Source organism: Podarcis vaucheri (assembly GCF_965113315.1).
Source record: "Podarcis vaucheri genome assembly, chromosome: W".
In the NCBI taxonomy this organism is placed as follows: domain Eukaryota; kingdom Metazoa; phylum Chordata; class Lepidosauria; order Squamata; family Lacertidae; genus Podarcis; species Podarcis vaucheri.
The window spans coordinates 482,753-489,773 of NC_138757.1; the positions used below are offsets into that span (position 1 = coordinate 482,753).

Consider the following 7,021-nt stretch of genomic DNA (forward strand, 5'->3'; position numbering starts at 1 on the left):
GATGCCTTATGAGGAACGGCTAAGGGAGCTGGGCATGTTTAGCCTGGAGAAGAGGAGGTTAAGGGGTGATATGATAGCCATGTTCAAATATATAAAAGGATGTCACATAGAGGAGGGAGAAAGGTTGTTTTCTGCTGCTCCGGAGAAGCGGACACGGAGCAATGGATCCAAACTACAAGAAAGAAGATTCCACCTAAACATTAGGAAGAACTTCCTGACAGTAAGAGCTGTTCGACAGTGGAATTTGCTGCCAAGGAGTGTGGTGGAGTCTCCTACTTTGGAGGTCTTTAAGCAGAGGCTTGACAACCATATGTCAGGAGTGCTCTGATGGTGTTTCCTGCTTGGCAGGGGGTTGGACTCATAGAATCATAGAATCATAGAGTTGGAAGAGACCACAAGGGCCATCGAGTCCAACCCGATGGACTCGATGGCCCTTGTGGTCTCTTCCAACTCTATGATTCTATGATTCTATGATTCTATGATTCTAGGGAAAAACCGCCTCTTTCTTTTGCATCTGTCAATATTTTATACTCAATTCTTGGCTTTTCAACCTGCTAGATAAATTTAGACAATCGTCTTTGCCATACATTAAATTGTTTTGTTCCACTGATAACCGGAATTGTCTGAAATCAAAACAGCAGTCTCAGTAACACGTTCATTTTGATAGTTGAGATTCTACCCATCATTGATAATTTCATTCTAGTCCATATCTCCTGATCTCTCTTCACTTCATTCCACACCTTTTCATAGTTGTCTTTAAAGAGGTTTATGTTCTTAGATGTGCGCCAGACTCTAGGTATTTTACCTTTTTTTCTATCGACATACCTGTCTTTTGTTGTAGTTCTCCTATTTCTTTACTGTCCAAATTTTTAGTTAATATTTTTGTCCTATTTTTGTTGAGCTTAAAGCCTGCTAATTGCCCATACTCGTCAATCTTTTTCAAAGCTTCTATTGCACTGGACATAGGTTGTTCTAAATTCAAGACAACGTCGTCGGCAAAGGCCTAATACTTGTATTCTTTTGAGCCTACACCAATCCCCTTTATTTCTTTTGTTGCTTCTATTTTCCTCAACAGGACCTCTAGTATTGTTATAAATAACAATGGCGATAGCGGGCACCCCTGTCTGGTTCCCTTTGTTATCTCAATTTTGTCTGTGAAGTTATTATTAACTATCAATTTAGCATATTGTTCCGAATAAATAGCCCAAATACCATCTAAACGTTTTCCACCGATATCCATAAATTCTAAATTTCTTTTCATAAAATGCCAAGACACATTATCAAAAAAATTTTCAGCATCCAGAAACATTAGGGCGGCTTGTTTGTCTCTCCTGGAGTCCAGATATTCCATTATATCAATTATATTTCTTTCTCTCCCCCCCCCCCCCACGGAATAAATATATTCACAGGAAAAAAAGGTGCGTGGGTTTTTTAAAAAGTGAAATCACTCTCATCATTTATTAAGTTAAAAAACAACAATTGAAAAGCACCGATCAGACATTGCATTTCGAAGCCTCCATCGCAAACTCAAATCTGGTTGCAATTTTTTGGGGGGAGGGGAAGGATCTTGGCTTTTTTAAAAGGGATTCGGCATTCGGGGAATTCCAAGATGCAGGATAGAGACGCATTCGGGGCGGGCTAAAGACCTCAAGGGATCCCACTCTGACATTTGGAAATCTCTCCTCTCCTAGGGCTCCCTTCTGGCTAGCCTAAGGGAGGAGGGAGGGGCAGGGCTGGCTGCCCTGGCGTTGGGAGATGGGGGCCACATGGGGACAGAACGGGGTGTCAAGGGGCCATGGCGATCCAGCCGAGGATGAGGAGGGAACCACCATACGGGGCTGCCTTGGTCAGGATCGGGTCCCCTGTCACGGCGTGGTAATACAGGGCGCCAGAGAACATCCCCATGCCCAGAGACAGGATGCTGCCGGCCATCATGGGATAGCGGCAGTGGGGCACAGCCAGGAGGGCCAGGCTGTGGAGGAAGTGGTATTTGTTGGCCATCTCGTAGAGCTCTTTCAAGTCGTCATCTCGGTCGCTGCGACGGAAATCGTGAGCCCCGTAGGCGGCCGCCCCGACGGCCGCAGCCCCGCTCAGCGCAACGAGCCGTCAGAAAAACGCCCCGGCGCCCGCCATATCAATTATATTTCTAACATTGTCCTTCATCTGTCTACCAGGTAGAAATCCAGTTTGGTTCTTTCCAATCTCCTCTCCAAATACATTTTTAAGTCTATTGGCCAATATACTGGCAAACAATTTGTAATCATTATTTAGGAGCGAGATTGGCCTATAATTTTTCACCTGCCTTATGTCCATGTCTTGTTTGGGAATTAGTGCAATATGGGCTTCTCTCCAAGTAATATATTTTCTTTTTTTAAGAGGAAAAACACATTGGTTTAAAACGTTATATATTTCCAGCCTGATGTGTTGTTGTTTTTTAAGCCAAATTCAATGGAAATGCATTGTTTGAAGAGTGAATAGATGTATATGCAGAATATGTAAATGTGCACTGTGAAAGCTTTGTAATATTACTTTTGTGATTTTGGGTAAAATTGATGGATGAAGAAAGTGTTGAACTAAAAGCAAACTGTGTGCTTAACTTGTGTTTGTATCTTTTCGTTTCTAAAGGGGCCTTTACAAATTGAATTTAAAATAAACAAGCAAACTCCAAAATTAAAAAAAATATAGAAAAAATAATATTGGTTGGAGCTTTTCTCTGCTTCCTCTAGCTACTCTCCCACAATATATACTGCTGGGGAGGACAAAGCATATGCACAGCTTTGCCACCCATCTCTCAATATGCCCTATACATTTTACTTCTGGTTGGGCTGGAGCTGGCATTTTTCTGATGTCAGCACATTCTGTCATTGTTGCCTCAAAGCCAATAATATTTATGCTTTAAAAATGCAGAGGAAAAGAACGATAATAGTTATTTTATATGGGTACATGGGCAAAGTCTTGTTTGCTATGGCAAGTAAAAATTGCACAAAAGAAGAAAAAGTAATTCCACCAGACTTAAGAAATCCATCTTAATATCATTCATAGAGCAATAAATAGCATTAAGTGGGCCAATCCAGACATAGATCATACAACCCTAAACCACTTGGAGACACAAGATGGATTTTGTTCCAGTCAAATAAATCACTTATTTTCTAAGGGAGCAATATTTACAGCAGTGGAAGGGGAACAAATTGACACTATTTTCAGTATAGAAAAGGCCCAGGGGTGGAATTAAGAAGTATAGGCACATCGATCCCAACCACCCCTCGCACCCTTTATTTATTTTTTATTAATGAGAACCTACAAATCCACTGTTTTATGGAATTGTAGTTGAACAAGGGAAACAAGAAAATAGTATTGCCGCTCTCTTTTATTGGTTTTGTTAAAATAGGATTTTCCATTCTGACTGGCCAATTTGACTGCAGCAGCCTGCTGCTGATATTATGGATACTGTTTTCTGAATGAAACTTGGATCAGAATGTTATGCTGTCCTGCATTTCAGATGGAAATAGGAACACTCTTCCTGGCCCAGTCAATTACCACCACCCCCGCTACTTTTCATCAGCCAAGAAGGGCAAGGGTCCGAAGCACAAGTCGTTGCCCTGACTAATACAAACACCTTGTCCACATCCTCAAGCCTTACTATCTGAAAATTATCCAAAACGACAGGACTGGACAGTGCTCTGGACACCCATGAGACTCATCTGCTATAACAGCAGAGTCAAGATCCCAGCGGATGCAAGTGGTTTTATCCTCAAAATGCTTTGCAAACAAGTCACAGTGCTTACACATAGCTACCATTGGTTCCACCACCTCCTTGAGTCGGACTGTCTTTCTTCTTCATTAGCGATCACTTGTAGCTGAGTATACTGCTATCTTCAGTACCACTATGTATGCTTAATGATGAGCCCACACCACTGTTCAGTTGTATGCAGCCAGATCTTTCCTCCATCTTTCAACTTGTTTCCTTTCCCTAAGTTCTGCAGTATACCAAGGAGTCAAGTGGGAGAGGATGCTCAGAAGTGATCATGTCAAAAGCCTGAGCCATTCAGATGTTCCAGAGGCTGGCCAGGGCTTTGATAGGAGTGCCAGTCATATCACAGAAAAAAACCTCAGCGTTACCTGGAAACCCATTAGATACACCAGCCTCCAGAGGCGGATAATCCTAATAGGTCCCTTGCCTCTAGAAAGGGAAAAAGTGGTGTTATGTACTGAGTTGAATAGGATCCAAACTGCAGCAGTCTGATTGGTCCTAGAACAATAGGCTCCAAAATGCAGCAGTCTGATTGGTCCTAGAACAATAGGATTCAGAATGCAGCAGTCTGATCGGTCCTAGAACAATGCAGCAGTATGATTGGTTGGCAGGAGCCACCCAATCCAGCTCCAGATAGAAGTGAATCCACAACCTGATTGGCCTACAGGAGAATTCCGGAATTAGCCAATCACGTGCAGCCCATTGTGTAAATAATGTATATAAAGCAGATACTTTGAGGGGACTTCCATTCGCTCCTCACCACCATGAGCTGAATAAAGAGCATGAAATCCACTCTCGACTCTGAGTATATTTCACTGGCGACGAGGATGGGATCCCGCTGAGCTGACCGCCACGCCCAGCACCGCAGCACCGCCACCTGCCGCACCGCTGCCTCGCACCGTGTATCCAGGCTTCAGCTCCGGGACACAAGGAACTCAGAATGGCAACCAACAGCAGCTTCTCGCCGTTCAACCCAGCATCCGGAGACTGGGAAGCGTATGCCTCCCGTTTCACCTTCCTCCGGCCAACTTTTATCAGTAAAGGACTCCGGGAGCTGTCGGGTGGACTTTTAAATCATTAGCCGGCCTGTGAGGGTGAAGGTGAAGACGCTGACTTTCATATTAATAGGCAGTGAAATATAATCACACTGCAAGTGCTGGTAGGCTTGAATAAAATATTTATCACCTGAGTTGACGTTAAAATACTATCCCCCCTCTTTTCGATATCTGAACTATGGGATATGGGAAACGTCTTAGAGATTCTGAGGAGACAGTCCCTGTTCCCTTTCCGAGATCAAAGCAAACAAAGCTTGAACCATGTCACTTTAAAGAAGGGAGTATTCTACTGGATTGTTCCTACACGGTAGAAACTCAGAATCGTTTTAACCCTCTGAGTGATTGCGCGTCTGCACTTAAAGACGAAGAGCGAATAATACCACAAATAACAAGCGATGTGGCCAATAGTAAGAGTGTAGTCTCTCCTCAGAAGGAGGAATTGGCCCTTGGCACGGCCAACCATATGACATTTGAACAGTCCCATTTAATAATCAAAACCTTGCACTGTATATTCAAAAGACTAGATGATCTTTCGTCCCAGCTGTACAGCCTCCAACAAAAGCTAGTTACTGCTTCTCCAGCGTCAGCCGGTGTTAAGTCCTTTGAAGAGAGGAAGGGGACGAGGAGTTTGTCCTTAAATAGCAAACGTACTGACACATTTAAATACAACCTTAACCTTCAATTAGGTCATCAATCCTTGACTTTAACACCTAGGAAAGTGAGCCTAACTATACAAAATGGAGACCCAAGATGGAGAACTCTGGGCGGTGCCAAGGAACTCCTAAAGGTGCTTTTAAATATGGAGGCAACACAAATTGACCTTTGTGCAGTCCTCCCCCTTGTCCATCACCATAAATCCCAGAGAGTCCGGGACCCAAGGAACTCAGAATGGCAACCAACAGCAGCTTCTCGCCGTTCAACCCAGCATCCGGAGACTGGGAAGCGTATGCCTCCCGCTTCACCTTCCTCCTAGAAGCCAAAGGGGTCACCGACGAAGAAGATGCCAAGAAGAGGGCGATATTCTTCAGCGTCTGCGGAGAGGAGACGTTTGAAATCGCCCGGGCTCTCCTTGCGCCTGAAGACGTCGCTACTGTTCCATACAAAACAATAATGGAACGGCTGAAGGGGCACTTTTCGCCGTAGCCCTCAGTGGTGGCTCGTCGAAATGCCTTCTACGCAAAGCGGCAAGGCCCTGGGGAAACCATAACTGGGTTTGTGACCTCTCTCCGCCAAGCTGCCCGGTTCTGCAACTTCTCAGAATTGGAGAACATGCTTCAGTGGCCTGAAGGATGAGAAGCTGCAACGACGCCTCTACGCTAAGAAGGACCTAACGTTCCAGGTCGCCCTGGAGGAGGCCCTGGCAACAGAAGCTGCCGAGAGGTCGACGCAAGAGGCACGAACCAAGCCTGCCGTCCCAACCGAGGGTCCACCACGAAGACCTCACCGACGACTCAGGATCTGACAGGGAGGAGGTGCACCGAGTACAGCAGCGCACTCAAGCAGCACACAGACCACAGCTGCCTCAACGAGAAGGAGGGAACTGCGCAAGCTGCGGGGAGAGTCACGAGAGGAGGACCTGCCGTTTCCGCAACGCAGAGTGCAGGCAGTGCGGAAAATTGGGACATATCGCCCGGGTGTGTCGGGCTCGGCCCACCCGACGCCAGGCATCAGATGACCAATCCAAGAGCCCCAGGGCCCAACGCACCAAGGCAACTCGACAGAGCTCACAGACTTCCAGGTATACCAGTTGCCCCACCCCAACGTAGAGAAAATTTATGTAGAGGTACAGATAGAGGGGGCCCCGTGCCGCATGGAGCTTCACACGGGTTCAACTCTATCCATAATCTCGGGAAGGACCTTAAAGAAACTGTCCTAGTGGGGGTCCCAAACTCAGGCCGGCCCCATTCACCCTCCGGGACTTCCAGAAACGTAAGGTCCCCACAATGGGGGTGGGGACCTTCAGGGTGCAGTATCGAGGGTGGACGCGGCAACTGGACTTGCTTGTGGTCAAGGGCCCCTACATTAGCTTACTGGGATTGGCATGGTTTGGACCACTGGGGCTAGCCGTCACCGGGGTGAACCACACTAGCTTACAAGTGGACGTGGACGCCATGTGCAAGGAATTTCCGGGGGTTTTCGATGGGAAATTGGGACAGTATACGCCCCCCCCCCATTGCACTACAGCTTGACCCCGCAGTACAACCTGTCAGGCTCA

General features: G+C 46.1%; 1 pseudogene across 1 annotated transcript; it reads right to left on the reverse strand.

Annotated features, from left to right (window-relative positions):
* Positions 1–1,427: 1,427 nt before the first annotated feature.
* LOC309523231 (transmembrane protein 256 homolog pseudogene) lies at positions 1,428–2,133 on the reverse strand (annotated as a pseudogene). The gene has a single exon. The product of its transcript is annotated as a transmembrane protein 256 homolog pseudogene (transcript).
* Between the last annotated feature and the right edge of the window lie 4,888 nt (positions 2,134–7,021).